This window comes from Boleophthalmus pectinirostris, unplaced genomic scaffold (genome assembly GCF_026225935.1).
Source record: "Boleophthalmus pectinirostris isolate CB_2022bp ecotype Guang Dong unplaced genomic scaffold, ASM2622593v1 HiC_scaffold_13, whole genome shotgun sequence".
NCBI lineage: Eukaryota > Metazoa > Chordata > Actinopteri > Gobiiformes > Gobiidae > Boleophthalmus > Boleophthalmus pectinirostris.
The window spans coordinates 11,480,147-11,496,577 of NW_026571036.1; the positions used below are offsets into that span (position 1 = coordinate 11,480,147).

Sequence of the window (16,431 nt, forward strand, 5' to 3'; positions counted from 1 at the left end):
TGTTACTGTGTGGATAGGGAAGGCTTTGATTGCGGACACAGAAACAACGTGTCTGGGTTCAAATTGTTTCCGATACGGTGATACGGTGATTCGTTTAAGTGTAAACGTAACCTTGGGGTGACCAGATTTTCAACATCAAAAACTGGGACAACCCTGGTTTGTGGTTGCTGGTAGTGATGGGCGAATGGAGCCTCGTGAAGCATTGACACCTCAGTCGCAATATTGTCTCAAATTGTTCGACGTGTCTGAGGCCTCGGAGAAACACTGACCTCTAGTGGACAAATTTAACCATTGGCGCGCAGGTGTCTCAGCATCGATGAAGTATTGTTAATGCAGAGTGACACCGTACCTAACAACAGCAATAATAATGATGATTTAAAATAATATGTAAAGAGAAACATAAATAGCAGCTGTAAGTAAGAAAGTAGGTGACCTTGTTCGGAGGAATTAGATCAAAGTGATCCCAAACCATGGATCGCATTTTTCCAATTGTAGATGCCAAAATGAAAATGAAACAAATGCCAAAAGTCACACAATACTCCGCACTACCCAACTTTTTTAAGAAATATTGGTGCATCTTTATACTGTAGCAGTTTAGCGCTTGTCAAACCACAGAAGTGAACACTCTGAAGCTCTGAACCAATCGCAGAGCAGAACATTCGCTGAGCCAATGAAACGCTTTGATACACTGAAGCGACTGACACGCAGAGTGAAGCAGTCGGGGGAGGGACCGACACTTCGACACTGTGGTCACGTGAGCGGCTGCTGCGAGACGAGCTCCGAGGCAGTGCTTCAGAGCAATTTGTTTCAGAAAGAACGAGACGTGAGTTGTTGGTAATAATAAAAATGTGAAACGAGTGCATAATTAAGAAGAACTGTTGCACTCGGCCCATTCATGACGAACATGTGAGCCAGTATAGTCACATTTTCTTTGTGTTTTGGTTATTTTTAAAGATCCTTTTCTGTATTTTACCTAAACAAATGACGATGCAAATGATTTATGCCTGTCTTTGCTGTTGGGAAGAATCAAATTGGTCAAAAATAAGGACAAGTGGGACGTTTCTTGTATAAAACTGGGACAAATCAATGCTTTTGGAAAAATCTGCTGGGACAGGGAACACAGAACTTAAAACTGGGACTGTCCCGGGTAAATAGGGACATGTGGTCACCCTCTGTATTGTGTAACTTTTCTGGTGTTTGGTCCATCAAATACTGTTTTCCTTTTAGATGAGATTGAACAGACCAGACCAGACCAAGTTACAGGTCAGATCTGTACAGAGGCGACCCCGTTCACTGTCAGAATGCCTGTTTTTCTACATATTTTTGAGCTGTAAACCACCTGTAATTGAATAAATGTAAAGTAGAGCTGTTTAAAGTCATACTGTGGAACATTCCAGGCATGAGCAATGACATCTCCATTGAAACAAGCAGGTGACGGACCCCCAACCAAAAAGTTACACAGTGCAATTTTAATCTGAGCTTTGTTTTAACACAATCTGATCAGAAAGAGTTGACCCCAAGTCCCTCTCAAATAACATCACACTCACAAGCGTTAACCAACTCTCACATTTTTATTAAAAATCAAACACCTAAACAGGACCATGAACGCTCGTACTGATCACAGGCTCCTGAAAATGTGTTGTTGAAATCCATTTTGTATTTTGTCTTGAGTTTTCAGGCGATCTAAAAACATTTTGGTGGATATTGTTAATGTGTGCATTGTGGTACGTGATGAAATACACAGAAATACAAAGAAATAACCCCCCGGCGCGGCGCAATGTCACTGCAAACTATCAACTGAACCTGACTGAACCTGCAACTCTCTACTCCCCTGTTTTAATTTGGTCGTGCCGCAGAAGGGTGAAGTGTTTTGCTCAAGAGAACAACGTCAGTAAGGTTGATAGTGGCTCGGATCGGAAGAGAGGTTGATGTTTGGACCAGGGAAGCAATCCACTGTGCCACCACTGTAGTCAAAAAAGTACCAAGTAAGATATCGTTACTTCAAATATTATTATTCAAGTAAACATAAAGCAGTGATTTCATGTAAGAGTTTTAAAAAATACTTGAAAAAACTATTATAACAACATGTCTCAACATCTAATTTGAAGTTAAAGGTCCTATATTACTCAAAATGGACTCTTATGAGCTTTAAACATGTTATAATGTTGTTTCTTCATCAAAAACACACCTGGAGTTGTGTTTTATTTCATTCACACATGTTTAATCCTTTATTATTAGTGTTCATATGGCAAAAAACTAAATCTAGTCAAGTCTAGAACACTTTAATTAAGAAAGTTTTACCATGATTTGAGTATATTTCACTTGACAAGTAAAATTATCTGCCAGTGGAACAAGACTTTTTGTACTTAAGATATGAAAATACATCTTGCTACACTTAAAATAAGAAAAACAACAACTTTTTGCACTTAAAATAAGAAACAAAATTCAAATGTTGCTCAAATTAAGAAAAACAAACTTATTCCATTGGTAGATAATTTTACTTGTCAAGTTGAATCAACTCAAATAAAGTCAAATATTCTTAATTTAAGTGATTTTAACTTGGCTAGATATAGTTGTTGTTGTTTTTTTTTCCCAGTGTACATCTCCAAATTGCAAAATTCCAACTTGTGATGTCATCAAGTGGTAGTTTTCGAGTTAACAGCTACCACTTACCTTTAGTTCAGTAGAGATTGGCAATTCCAGGGCTGAAATGATCCAAATGATTCTAGTGAAAGTGTGTGGAGTTTAAAAACACAATGGAGCACTTACTGTATTTCAGTTTCTATGTGAGAGAAGAACACATAGCCTAAATATGCAGGGTTTGTGCGTTAAACATGTGTCACTGAAGCAAAACACAACTCCAAGTGTGTTTCATGAGGAAGCGACATTAGAACAGATCAGAAAATGGCCTAATCCGGATCCTTTAATGTAAAATTAAAAAGGACAAATCATAGCCTAGATAAACTACACTTTTGATGCACCAAATCTAGGCTGTCTGGTATTTTCAAAGGATAGACAGAAGCGAAAACTGAATCATATCTGATGGAGCAGGGGAACAAATGCATATATTTAAATCATTTTAGATGGTCATGAAGCTAAAACATAAAGCTTTTGTCACTTGTAGACTTACTCACAGTGGGAAGAGGACCCAAAACTTTTACTTGAGTAAGAGTACTGTTACACTTAAGTAGTAATAGTAGTGTTGTAGTACTCGAGACCGGTTTTGGTTTCAAGACCGGCCTCGACACAATTTTTTATGGTCTTGGTCTTGTTCCAGACTCAACCACTTTTGGAATAGGGATGGGCATGATTAGTCGATTAATCGATAATTGATCATTAAGAATTTCATTCGATTACGTTCATTTTAATCGACAAACCGAATGTAGGTTGCTGTGTGTAGCGCAGAGTGACCAAACAGGTCTGTACATGTAGCTCTCTGCACACAGAAGGAGCGAGACACAAACAGTCGGTCAGTCTGCAGCGTGCCAAAGTGCAAATGCGTATTTAACGATGACTTGTACAAGAAATTTCACACTTTCTGTTATGTTCGGGACAAGTGGGAGGCCATGAAAAACATCAAAAAGCTTTGCCAGGTGAGAGTCGCACAATGTCGATGACAAGTCCCCACCTCCCTCCCCCCGTACGGTGTCCTGGTTTTGACAAACGCAAATCTGGTCACATTAACCTGTATTCCACTGAGTCATGTCGCCACAAGAGCTGTTTTTTTTTTCTTTGCTTAGTTTATGCAAATTAGCCATGCGGTTTTAAGGTTTGTTTCTGTGAGAGTTGTGCAAAGCTGCATTAAACACATTATGGTATGGAGTGGTTACGGTTTATATGTTGTAAAGCTGAATTTATTTATTCAGATTAGTAGTGCAGATAGTAAGAATAATGATGATAAATTGAATATAAAAAATGTTAATGATTAATGGATAATCCATCGTTAAGTCTCCTGACGATCGATTAAGTAAATTTAATCATCCCTAGTTTGGACTCAGTCTTGTTTCGGACTCCAGTGCTGACATTCGACGAGTGCGATCATGTTCCATTACGGCCGCTGCTGTCGGCAATTAACTTCATACCGTGACAAGTTGTTTGAAGCCTAATAAAAGTGCACAAATGCATCTGTATTTGTCATGACGAAGTGTTTGATAAATGCAGAGGCTAAATCCCACTGCAAAACCAGTAAAAGAATGTGACTCCAGTTAGAAACTTGAAAAAAAAGGTTAAAAATCCTACCCACTTTCTTCACAGTTTTCTGTAAAGTGCCAGTGGAAATGGGATTAAAGAAGGTGTTTAAAGTGCAGTACTGTTTGCTTGGCTTATTTTATGCCTAAATGAATATTTATAAGTTCAAATGGGGATAGATTTATAAAAACATTGATATATATGTGCCAAAAATAACTGTAAAATACAAATAAATGTAGAAAATGACAAAGCTGGTCTTGATTTGGTCTCGATGTGACGTGGTCTTGGTCTTGTCTTTGTCTCGACCTTTAAAAGTCCTGGTCTTGTCTCGGTCTGGACCCTCAGAGGTCTCGGTCTTGTCTCAGTCTCGGGACCCTGTGGTCTTGGACAGGTCTTGGTCTCGATTGGTGCGGTCTTGACTACAACACTAAGTAATAATATCTGAAAACTACTCAGAGGTAATGTAGGCTAATGCAGTACTCATGTCTATCAGGTAATATCAAGTCTGTTTTTTTTTTATCCAAATGTAGTGAGTAATTGAAAATAGAGGATCTTTAAGTGATGGCAAAGCTCGTACTGTTTTTCTCCATGTATTTGGGCAAAAGAAAAACACATTTTTAGACACATTTTTAAATAAACAGCCCATATTATGCTATTTTCTGATGTTATAATGTTGTTTCCTCATCACATACAAACTTAGGGTTGTGTTTTGTTTTATTCACACATGTTTAACTTACAAATCGTGCATATTTAGGCTGAGTTCTTCTCATGTCACGTAGTAGTAGTTTCCAGGTATGTTTTTGACGAAGAAACATTCTAACATAGATCTGAAAACGGTGTAATATGGGCCCTTTAAGCCTATTTCCATGTGTGGATAGTGGGCTGCGTCTTTACTGGGAAGACTGGACGAGTGACGGACAGTTTGACCTATTTAGAGATGTGTTCAGAGGGGCGTTTTCTGTGAACGTGAGAGGATCCTGTGTGAGCCTGAAGAAGAGAGAAACCATTTAGCGCAGATGAGACGTTAGCACCACCGCTGTGCGAGCCTCAGGGCAGCAGATAAATGACAAACAAACAAACAGCGACTGATCAGTATTTCACCCGAGCCTGAAACAACCATCACCACAGAGACACGAGGGGTTAAACGTGAAAATAACACCGGGTTAGTGTTACATATTTTACAAATTAGTGAGAGATACAGGACTTCATTCATAACATACTCCACACAACTGTACAACAACAGATAATACTCCCTACAACTGGACAACAACTCACATTTATGTAACAGATAATACTTTCTAACAACTCATCCTTATGCAGCAGATAATACTCCCTACAACTGTACAAGAACTCACCATTATGTAACAGATAATACTCCCTACAACAGAGGTCTGCACGGGACAGAATTTTCAGTCCCGCTCCCACCTGCTCCTGCAAAAAATTTTAATTTTCAGTCCCGTTCCCACCTGCATCTGCGATATTTTGTCCCGCAGGATGGGAATCTTTGCTTTCTGAAGCTCTATCAAACATGGAAAGGGGGACAGTCTGCTGCTTTAAATGTTTTTATTAATGCCAAATCAAATATCCAGCGCAAATTATGCCTAATATGCTTACATTCATCATTTGTATCAGCTCAGGAGCTCAGGGCTGCAGAGAACGTTCATGTTTTTAAGAGCAGGCTCAAGACCCACCTTTTTAGCTTAGCTTTTGATTAAATTCTTATACTTTTACCTGTTTCTATTGTACACATTTTATTATATTTATTTATTTTAGGCATATTTTTTAGGATTTCCAGTGTTTCCTCTATAGGAGCCTCTGCATCAGGAGCAGAGGTCGGCTGTGGCTGCCGGGTTCTGTCCCGTGGGCTCCTGGTGGAGAGTTGGTGCTTGGGCTTCATCTCTCCCCTGGACCCTGGTGGTTCCTGGTGGAGGTGGACGTCTCTCTGCTCCTGGTGTAGACGGCTCCTCTGATGGTGCTTTCTCAACTGGTTCGCCTGTATTCAGCCTCACATTTTACTATAGGTGATTTTATGTGTATTTTACCAGTGTGTGCGTGTGTGTGTGAGTGTGTGTGTGTGCGTGTGTGTGTGTGTGTGTGTGTGTGTGCGTGTGTGTGTGTGTGTGTGTGTGTGTGTGTGCGTGGGTGTGTGTGTCTGGGTTGTTTGGTTGTGTGGAGTCGGGCAGGTGTGGGGGTTGGGTAAGTGGGTGGGTGGATGGAAATGTGGGATTGTTTTTAATCACTGTAAAGCACTTTGTGTTACGTTTTTGTATGAAAAGCGCTTTATAAATAAAGTTTGATTGATTTTATTTTATACACTTAAAGTGAGCAGATTAAGTTGTCCCTACAACTGTACAACAACTCACCCTTATGTAACAGATAATACTCCCTACAACTGTACAACAACTCACCCTTATGTAACAGATAATACTCCCTACAACTGTACAAACAACTCACCCTTATGTAACAGATAATACTCCCTACAACTGTACAACAACTCACCCTTATGTAACAGATAATACTCCCTACAACTGTACAACAACTCACCCTTATGTAACAGATAATACTCCCTACAACTGTACAACAACTCACCCTTTATGTAACAGATAATACTCCCTACAACTGTACAACAACTCACCCTTATGTAACAGATAATTACTCCCTACAACTGTACAACAACTCACCCTTATGTAACAGATAATACTCCCTACAACTGTACAACAACTCACCCTTATGTAACAGATAATGTGCCAAAATAACTGTAAATACAAATAAATGTCGAAAATTACAAAGATGGTCTCCATTTGGTCTTGATGGGCCATGATCTCGATCTTGTCTCGACCTCGGCTTTTAAAAGTCTCGGTCTCGACCCTCAGAGGTCTTGATCTTGTCCTGGTCTCGGGACCCTGTCGTCTCAGACGGGTTTTTTCAGTTAGTGCGGTTTTGATAACAGCACCACTAAAAATCTAAACCCTTGTATCTGGGGTCACACATAGATCAAGCTTAGGAAATTCATAATCAGAATTGTATGAACGGTTCCTGCAAAACTAGATCCTTTAAAACAAATGAATACAATACAACTGTACTGTAAAATTGCTGCAGTCAAAAAGTTAAAGTTTGGCCCTGGTTTTGCAATGTTATGGATGATAAATCTAATGTCCGTCAACCAGCTCCCTCATGACGAAGGCCCAGCAGACGATGGACGACCTGTGGAGAGCAGCTGAGAGCTCCAGTCCAGATGACGATGCACATCTACACGGCCATTACTGAGTCCATTCTCACCTCCTGCAGCACACTGTGGTACGTCGGGGAACCTATGTTATGTCCGCACCAAATCACCAAAGCAAATCTCTGGTTTGTTGCAGTTTCTTCAATGACTGATTATAATAATAAAAACACCCCTGGAGTTGTGTTTTGTTTCATTCACACATGTTTAACACACAAACTCTCTGTTCCATTTTGTGATGTCATGTGGTAATACAGGAAATGCTTCACTGTATTTTTAAACTTTATACCGTTATGAATCACTGGTCAGATGTAAATATGCAGAGAAAAAAAAGGTATTTAACAAAAATAGTCTTGTTTAGTCTAGATTCCAGGGTAGGCAGGACGGGTCCAGGTTGGCTGCAAATGGGAGGTACGATGCGCTTATTGAGGCTTGCTTCATTTAGGTTAGGAGCTGAAAATGACGACGTCCGAAACATCGCTGCCCGGCTGTACCACGTGAGTAATTCAGGAAATGGTTCGGATTTTGCTGCGATTTCCATTTTCATCACTTTCAAATAATCATTTTCCATACTGCCAGTATATAGATACACAGTACACTGCCAACACTACAATATACATGTTTTGCATACTTCTTTATTTTACTGACAGTTTTATTCACAGGCTTTCTGCAAAATGTCACACACTTCAAATTCATGTCAACTGATATTTTTGTGTCCAGTAGATGTCCTGCTAGAGCAAATAAATCTTCAAGAAGCTTTGCGCTAGAGTGAACCAATTGGATGAAAGGCTTCAATGCTTCATAAAGCTTTATTTGCCCATCACTAGTACGAGGAGATGGAGGCTGACCAGAGGCTGACCAGAGGCTTATGGAAACAGGTGGCGATGGGATGAGACTGGCTCCAAATGGAAGTGCTGGGAGAGGACAAAAAGAAACAGGCAAGTATCAAAAAAGTTTTCAGAAATCTTGAAAAACATACAAAAAGCCTAAATTGTTCACCACTAGAATGACGGAACGATCTGGCACTGAAGAGAAGGTCCGCAGGTCTTTTATGGCAGGAGATGATTAGTTGATGTGTATCAGGAGTGGAGCTCAGCAGGTGCGTGATTGGGATCCGCCCAGGAAACACCAAATAAGGTAAGGAGAGAAGGGGCAGGGAAAGGAGGGGTAGGAGGGGCAGGATGAAACCCTCACATATACACCTTCACTAGAACCATTTGGGTGGTTTCAGCTCTGGAACTGCAAATCTCTACTAAACTAAAGGTAAAATATAAATGTTAACTTAGTTGTGGAAACCATCAGACCTCGCAGCATTAGGATTCGTTCGCTTGACGGTAGGTGGGTACTTTTTTTACTTAACCAATCGCTGCTATTTGGTTGTGACGTCTGTAATGCGCCGCAAAAGGGGCTAATGGGTATGTTAAGCTTTTCCCAAATCCCGTAGGAAGAAGGGCAGTAACATCTTTCCCCTTGATAAAATTCACTGGCTTTAAATCCTCAATTTCGGGAATCGTTGCCAACACAGAATGTATGTCTTTGTCTACATCCATCTCGACCACTTTGTTTACTGTTGGGCCCGGTCAAGCAGAAGTAAACAGCAAGGCCAAAAATTCAAGTTAATGCATCTGATATAAAAATGTATTCAACAGATACATATGTACTCTAGTTTATGAAACTGTTGACCTTTTTTCTGTACCATTTTTGGTTCTAAAGTTACATATGTTTTAAACAGACCATGTATGAAACATGGAACAAAAATTATTTCCCAAATTTCAAAGACCTGCAAATCATGTAAAGAAATTGATGTATTTCATCATATCTTGTGTTATTCGATCTTTGAACTGTTGATGAAAGTACATGATTTAAAAAAAAAAAGTATTTAAAATGATAAAGGCTTAGGCTGCTGCCCCCGTGACCCGGCCCCGGATAAGTGGAAGAAAATGGATGGATGGATGATAAAAATTTGCTTGGAAGGACTGACATATTTTATATAAATAGTTACCTTTAATTTTGAAGTAGTATTAAAGTATTTGGAAGAAAAAAGCTGACTTTTGAAATTATGCAAAATCCTGCACCTTCTACTTGCTTACACAATTTTCCCTCTGTTACTTTTCCCTCCGTTACCATGACCTTTCTTAATAAAAAATCTCATGACTCAAAAAGTAAGAGGTTTTTCAACCTAATCTTGTACCATATGGTAGAAAACTATATGAAGCAAATATTCAAACCAGTTTGTTAAGGATATGTAAGTGAGAACCAAGAGTTATCACTGTTTGGTATTTATTGCCCAAAAAGTGCTGCATATTTCATTCCCTCTGTTGCCAACATGAGTTTTTAAATTTTTTGTCAACAACTTGAAAGAATATCACAGGTTTAACTTGACCCTGTTGGAGTGTAACTCTTTCCTACATTCTGATACTTTACTTATTTCAATAGTCCCTCTAGTTTCTGAATAAGAGATATTTGAATGTAAAAAATCTGCCCCTGTTTCCCTCCGTTACCACTTGACCGGACCCTGTTGTGCTGTAACACAAAAGGGACCCAGTCATGGCTTCACAGCTCTTCGCTGATTGGTCGGTGTGCGGTCTACAACTTCCGGAGTTCTTGTAAACCGTCTGGTGTATTCTGATTCCTGACCAAGTCGCTGGAGAGAAATGAAATTACACTAGGTGACGTGGCTAGAATAATACAGGGTTACTCAAACATGTGTGAATGAAACAAAATGGAAATCCAAGTTTGTTTTTGAGGTCACAACTTTCTAACACGTCTTAAAGCTCACAAGAGTAAATTCCTGCGTTATATAGGACCTTTTAAAGATGCAGTGTGTAACTTTTCAGATGGAGGGTTTGGCACTTTCTTGGAGATTTTATTGCTTTGTATTGACAGTTATGAGTCAGATTTATAGAGATACGAGCCCGCCCACAGAAACACATGGTTTTCAAGGCTGAGCAATAAAAACACAGATGATTTAATACAACACAGACAAGTTTCTCAATGTACTGCAAAACATCCAGCCTTTTGCTCATCATATTCTGACTGCTCATAGTGTTGAGCCTTGATACTACACACTACACAATATGATTCCGGTGCTTCAACATTAATTAAAAATCTTTCTTTTTAGACAAGAGAATGCGATTTTCAACATTAAATCATAGTACTTTCTTTTATATTCCCATGTAGCCTTATATCTATGTCAGGGGTCACTAAACTTTTTTTCTCTGGGGGCCACATTATCGCTCCTGACCATGATGGGGGTCCGAGATCTGGTCGGTCGTATAACAGAATTGTGTGACCCTTACGACGCAGATTATATTCTTTGAAAACCGCTGCACGTTCTTTACACATTAGACAAACTGCACGGTCCTTACGCTGAACAAAAAAATAATCAGTCGTCCGCCGTTCTTTGAAAACTTGGCACTTTCTGTCAACTTTTCACACTTTAACTCTCACTATTTTGCTGCTCTTAACGCAAGGGTCTCCAGCCTGTAGCTCGGGAGATACCAGTAGCTCTCCACCCCCTTCCAAGTAGCTCGCCACGGGATTTCTGAATGATACATATTGTGCTGAATAACTAAAATCTGATTATTTATTTATTTATTCATTCATTCATTGTAATTCATTGTAAATTTATTAATTATTATTTCTCATGCCTAACTTCTGCACTAATGTATGGATAACTGTTTACGTTTTATAAGCTTCTAACTCAGGGGTCTCCAACCTTTTTCCTTCGGTGAGCTACTTTTTAAAAAAAGAAAATGCCAGAGAGCTACTCATTTTTGCAGTCATGAGAAATTGAGTAAATATAAGAACCACATCGAGCCTTAGATGATTTACAGTTAGATGCTTAGAAAACATAAACCATTATTAATTTATTAGTGCACAAAGTTAGGCATCAAAATGATACATGTGCAATGGTGATGGCATTTAAATAATCAAATTTTACTTATTCAGCGCAATACGTATAATTCAGAAATCCCTTGGTGATCCATTTGGAATGGGGTGGAGAGCTACTGGTAGCTCCCGAACTACAGGTTGGAGACCCCTGTTCTAACTGTACCCCATCTAAGGCTCACATTGGCTCTTTCTCAAATTCTTGCGACCGCTAAAATTAGTTGCTCTCCGGCATTTTTGTTTAGTAAAGTTAGCTCAGTGTAGGAAAAAGTTGGCGACCCCTACCTTAACTGGACTATAGAACTGATCTCGAGCATGTAAAGTGATGAAAATTCTGCGGTAAATGTAAATATGTTATATAATTATTTAAATATAGATATAAATACTTCATATAATATCATTTTAATTGAAAAAAACAACAAATACAAGATGAAAATGTGTTATTATTTGACAAAAAGTAATAATAAAAAAAAAAAGGCAATGAAAGCTTTTGAGGATTGCCTCATAGGACCAGTTCAAGTGGTGGGGGGCAGAGGGGCTTGGGGGCCGGTCAAAGACGCGTGGAAGACCGGAGTCAGCCCGCGGGCCTTAGTTTGATGACCCCTGAACGCCCAGAATATGACACTCGTACGATAAAATACACACATTTTTTACAAATTCATTCACAAAATCCACCCAAACCTACTATAAAACTTACACATACCATCCTGCTCAATTAATTTCCCTACACTACAATGTTCTCCCCAACCCCTCTCACACGTAGGTCTATTTTAAGCCCTATCCGTGGCACTACTTCTTGGCTACTTTGCATGCAGCCCCAGTCCATCGCAGTGTTGTGGTCTATAGGCGTGTCGTACCTGCCTCTCTCCCTCTCTCTCCCTCCTTTCTTCCTCTTTTCTCTCCTCTCCTTTCTTCTTGGAGACCGGGTTCTTTCGCGTCTCCGGCTGCTGTGAGGTGCCGCTGTCTGCCGCTGCTGCGCGCGCTCTGCTCCCGTGGGCTTGGCATCGCTCGGAACCAGGAGCGAATGAAGCGAGGGGAGTCCGTATTATAAGGTAAATTACGCATTGCTAAGAAAATATTAACTCAAATTGTTGTCTGAGGATAGTTTTTGGAGAGAATCGCCAGTGCGCGCGACCTAGAGTGGCATCGAAATGTGTATTTGAAGCGTTTTCTGTTACGCTTTTGGACTACGCTTTACTCAATCATCTTGGATAAAACCTACGTGGTGTTGTTACAATCGGTTTTATTTGTTTGCAGCATCAAAAACTCAACACGCTTCATCTAAATCTGATATTTGGTTTCGTCTTTTGCGTTGGAATAACCCGATCTCGATTTCTTCACGCTGTTTGGCACCAGTTCGGTAAAACTTTGGCTATTTTTCGCGGTTCAGTTCGCGTTGCGTTAAGTGTGGTCTTACGATAGCGTGGATAGACTTGTGCAGAGTGAGATAAAGCGTAAAAAAGAGCAGTGCAGCGCGTTTTGGAAGCCGAAGGAGCGACGTGGGATGCCGTGGGATGTGGCCACTGGATGCGCGCTGGATTGGCTACGGTAGAGTTGTTACTTGGATGTTTTCCTAAAATATGAAATTTAGCATTGTGTTCGTAAGAGTTTTAGTTCCGGTTTGCACGTGGTTTAATCCTGCTTTGTTTAGTCCGTATCTCCATGGTTTAGTCTTGGTCTAGTATTTCTTTCCTCTAGTCCAAATCAAATATTAAACTGACTATTAAAAACTGCAATGCTTATTTACTGTGATTAACTAAAAGCGTAACCCTAAAACGCCTCTTTCTGATCTGACTGGTCGGTACCTAAATCCCAGCAAAAACTTGTATGTGTCTATCTGCAGGTTAAAGGGACAGTCCGGAGTTTTGGACATAGGACCTCATTTCCTAGTGAGCCAGAGTGATGGAGACGTGTGGAGACACTTTTTTTTTTTTTATTTTTAAATATTCCATCCAGTCCTTATATTTGCAGAGGCTGTCACTGTGCTAGACTAGTGCATGTCAATGGCCATAATTTATCCTACCACTAAAAACAGTCTTACCCACTCCACAAAACACCCGAAGCAAATCTATTATTACACCAGACTGTCGATGTGAATGTCTGTGTTGATAGAATAATGTTTCAAATACCGTATTTTCTGAACTATAAGTCGCACCAGCCAAAAAATGTGCAATGAAGAAGAAGAAGAATACAGTATACTTTTTGGCGAAATGTATTTTTATAAAATCGAAGATGTATTTTAGCGAAAATCAAGACCAGGAAACACCAACCCCTGGTGCACTTCTGTGCGACTCTCGACCTCTGGAGATAAACCATAGATCCATCGACGTAAAAGGAGCTTTGTTTCCTCTTCTGCGTAGCTGTCGTCGGACTCAGCATCATTTCCAGTTAGAATTATTCCAGCCTTACTGAATCCCGACAGGATGGTTTCAATTGTCATTGGAGTTCAGGCTTTGTCGATTCATCCAGTGATTTCAGGAAAGTTGCGTGGTGGACCCGCCCAGTTGCCGTGAAGCAGTGTTCTCTATCCTCACTTTTCGCCAGTCAATCACAAGTTTCTCGCTCCAAACTTTCTTTTTGCTGCTTGATTACCGTTTTTAAACTGCATATTTCACTATTTGCAGCAAGACAGCGGCTTTTTCTGCAGGAGACATGTGCAGTAGAGCGAAGTGACAGTGGTACAGGAGTAATAGGAGCAGCAGATACTGACACACAAGCCTAAAGCCTCTCGCGCCTGTCTGAAAATTTTAATATGTAAGTCGCACCGGAGTATAAGTCGCAGGACCACCCAAACCATGAAAAAAAGTGTGACTCATTGTCCGAAAAATATGGTAAAACTAACCTTGCATTGCATGAATCGTTGCACGTTGAGGGACTATGTTCTTTGCTTTTCTTTGAATTTGACTTTGCTGGTAAGATAGGTGCCAGGTGATGTCAGTCTGCCACTACCAAGTTTTCAATCAAGAAGTACAAATCACTGCTGCTGCTCAGACATAAATTCTTCAAATGCAATGTTGGTTTTACTTCTAAACTGTTTTTAGTGGCAGGTTAACTATGCCCATTGACATGCACTAGCCTAGCACCAGCGACCTCTGCAAATACAAGGACTGGATGCAATATTTTGTCAGTGTTAAGGAGTACACAATAAGGAAATTGTGAATAAAATCTGCCATTTTTGCATCTACATTCAAAACTCTTTTCTTTTCATATGTAGAACTTTGTATTGTATTTTTGTTTTTGTCATTATTGATTATTTGCCATATCAATATGTTTAAGATATATTTTTGCTGTATCTTTCCTTCATTAATATTTGATTTGATTCAGGCAATAATCATTAGAAAAAAACAAACCTTCACATTGCCATTTTACTCTTTTGATTTCTTTTATGATGATATGATGGTCCCGGTTTCAGTTCTGATCTCAGTCTCGGTCTGGTCCTGGTCTGGTCCCGGACCTGGATCAGTCCTGGTTCAGTCCGTATGCGGTGCAAAAGTTTGGCATCGCAGTCACGGAAGTCACGTAAACGGGAAACGGCCGTTATCAGTTTTTTTCATTCTTCATTTAAGCACAAAATCGAAAAACTTAAAAAAATCGAATCATTATCATTTGTTTTTTCATTTTGGTTTTGGAAAATGAATGAATGATTTTCTTTTTGGTTTTTTACATTGTTATTTTTGGTTTTATATTGAAAAATGAATGAACGAATCATACACGGATTCATTTACATAAACGGCGCACTCCTTGTGCGCTGATGCGGTTCAACTTCTTTAGGACTAAAGGACATGACTCAGTGGAATATGAGTGTTCTCTCTGCGACAGAGGATGTGCTGCTGATGGTCTTGTCTGTAAATGGTGGAAAAGATTCATGGTGCTAGAAGCTTTTCACTGGCACCAACTTTCGGCATTCATGGCGGTTGTGTGAGGAGTGAATGAGACACAAGCAACAGAATCAGGGAGGCGGGGGCGATGACAGAGAAGGCAAACAAGCAAAGCGGTCAAATCAAAATTTCATATAAGCATTATCAATATATAAATTTAATATATTGATATTATATATGTCAAATATGCATATCGTCTTCAAAATAAAAATATCTTTGAATATATTTAATATCTTGATATATTTAAAATATCAAGAACACATCTTCACTGCAACTGGGAGGGTGCACCATGCAACTTTCCTGGAAGTCATAGGATGGATCGACAAAACATGGACTTCAGTGACGACCGAAACCATCCTGTTGGGATTCAGGCCGGAATAATTCGAACTGGAACTGATGCTGAGTCTGACGACAGCTACACTGAAGAAGAAGCTGAGCTCTGTTTACCTCATGGATCTATGGTTTATCTTCGGACGTCACGCAGAAGTGACACAGAGGATGAAGAATTCAATAGATTTAGTGATTTGGAGTGAGATGGAGAGTTTGGTAAATTTATGTTGTTTATGCTGTAATTATCTGAATAATATATTACTTTAACTTATTAACACCTATTCAGCCTGTTGTTCTCTATGCTGTTTTTACTATAACTTGCCTTTGAAGATGAAAAGTCAGTTTCTGGTCTCTGATTTTATATAATACATTTCCCGAAAAAGTGAAATCCGGAAAATACGGTAGTACTGAACAAGTATTAAAAGTAGATACTCATTTGAGCAGGTATCGATTAAAAAAAAAAAAAGTTAAATTCACAGGACAGACATGAACCTTTCCTGAAAAACCTGAATGATCTTGAGCTGTATCAGAACAAGTAACACCACTATGGAACCTACCTGGACCACTGAGGGACTACACTAACACAAGACCACATGAGAAAAGAAAATAAAGTACTATTAAATACTAAAAATCACATTCTATTGTTTAAGAATGTTTTATCAGAGCCTGTATTGAGTATCGGGTCTGTTCCTTAGTATGGAATTGGAGTATTGTGGCATAGCATATACGGGAAGTCTAGCGTGATCTGGTTAGCACATGTTTACCAATAGCATAGCAACCTCAGCAATTTGTATTTAAGTAAAGTGAGTCAGTAAGTAGACCGTTCCCAACCACATCCCATTAACTGGAGCAGGGTAATGGTCTTAGCACTGGGTTAGTGTGTGGTCACTCTGCATTAGCCGTCTCTGTACACTTAAGGGA

General features: G+C 39.6%; 1 protein-coding gene across 3 annotated transcripts in view; it reads left to right on the forward strand.

Moving 5' to 3' along the window:
• Positions 1-8,613: 8,613 nt before the first annotated feature.
• Positions 8,614-16,431, forward strand: part of LOC110173242 (regulator of G-protein signaling 6-like) — a 178,399-nt gene continuing 170,581 nt past the window's right edge. Inside the window, exon 1 of one of the 3 annotated variants that reach the window (XM_055149645.1) lies at positions 8,614-8,745. The gene's annotated coding sequence lies outside the window, so the exon portion shown is untranslated. Of the gene's footprint in view, positions 8,750-16,431 lie in introns of all 3 variants that reach the window. The other 2 variants (XM_055149646.1, XM_055149644.1) reach the window with 2 other exon arrangements.